The 1,246-nt window shown below is 40.7% G+C and overlaps 1 pseudogene; it reads right to left on the reverse strand.

Annotated features, from left to right (window-relative positions):
- Positions 1-305: 305 nt before the first annotated feature.
- Positions 306-1,246, reverse strand: part of LOC137976680 (uncharacterized) — a 1,796-nt pseudogene continuing 855 nt past the window's right edge.

Genomic DNA, 1,246 nt, shown 5'->3' on the forward strand with positions numbered 1-1,246 from the left:
AATCTCCTCATTTGCATATTCAAGATCCCGTGAGACTTCAAAGCACATGGGTCATAGCAAGTCACAGTAATGAACAACAATCTACTGTACAACACAACAATAGGTTTATTGTAGCTTAACAATGAGATCTAAAAGTAGAAATAAAACAGAGCCATTCAGAATTGATTGTCCATATAGTTATTGTCTTCGGTTACATCTTCCTTGTAGTAAGTAGCAAAAGTACATTCTGCGCACCATCCTGCAGCAGCCATTACAGTTTCTAGGGGTACACCTTTCCTAAAAGCAGCTGAAGTGGAGGGTGCAGTTCAGTCCTGTCGTGTGGTAACTGGAAAAGGGAGGCCTCCTTCGGTAGAAGTACTGGCTGGCTGATTAACATTTGACACATCTTTGGAAACCAAACTTGCGTTCTCCACAGTGGGGTAATTTAGCGGCTTTTAGTTCAAGGCAGTTAATATGTTCACATTCAGCAATTTCTTCAGCAAGCCATCTGCTGCCGGTGGGTTCCATACCATCCCGGCATGTACCCCATCCTTCCAATGGGGCTTCGGTGGTGATGGTAAAATCAGGATTACCGTGAGAAATTGGCTTAATGTTTTGATAGCTTTTTGTTGTCCACCATCTTATGTCTGACTTAGACAGCTCTGGAAACTGCACTTGAGCTTCAAAAGACCCTCCGGTTTTTTTAAGGGCAGCAATTTTTTCAAATTAAAGCTGTTTGTAGAACAATGGGACATGTTCTACATCCGGAGAAAAAGACACGAGAGTGCCAATTAATTTGGCAGCTTCTCTGATTGGCTTTCCAAAATATCACTTCCCAACTTAATAACTGTATCAATTTTTTCCTTAAGGAGAGTAAATGTCATGTTAATAGAGTTCAGTAGAAACCCTAGATGTTTTATAACCTGGTTTGGGTGGGTGGCTGATTTTTCCCTTGACAAGCCCAGGTCACCAAAAGGAGTGAAGCGGGTATCGTTTATATTCGCCTTGCATTCATTAGAGGTATCACCAAGTAAGAAACTGTCATCGAGATAACCACTTGAAAAGTGGCCTCTGGTTCGCAATGTGGAGTACACTGGTTTTATGAGTTTAGTAAAGATTCTTGGTGCAAAACGCAAACCATTCAGGCAATGTAATAAATTTGTTTAATTGGTGCCCAACTCTAAATTTCAAATATTTCTGCGATTCTGGAGTGATGGAAATAGAATAATATGCATCTGACAAGTCAAGTGAGCCCATATAGTAGTTT

Source organism: Montipora foliosa, chromosome 11, assembly GCF_036669935.1.
Source record: "Montipora foliosa isolate CH-2021 chromosome 11, ASM3666993v2, whole genome shotgun sequence".
Taxonomy (NCBI): Eukaryota; Metazoa; Cnidaria; class Anthozoa; order Scleractinia; family Acroporidae; genus Montipora; species Montipora foliosa.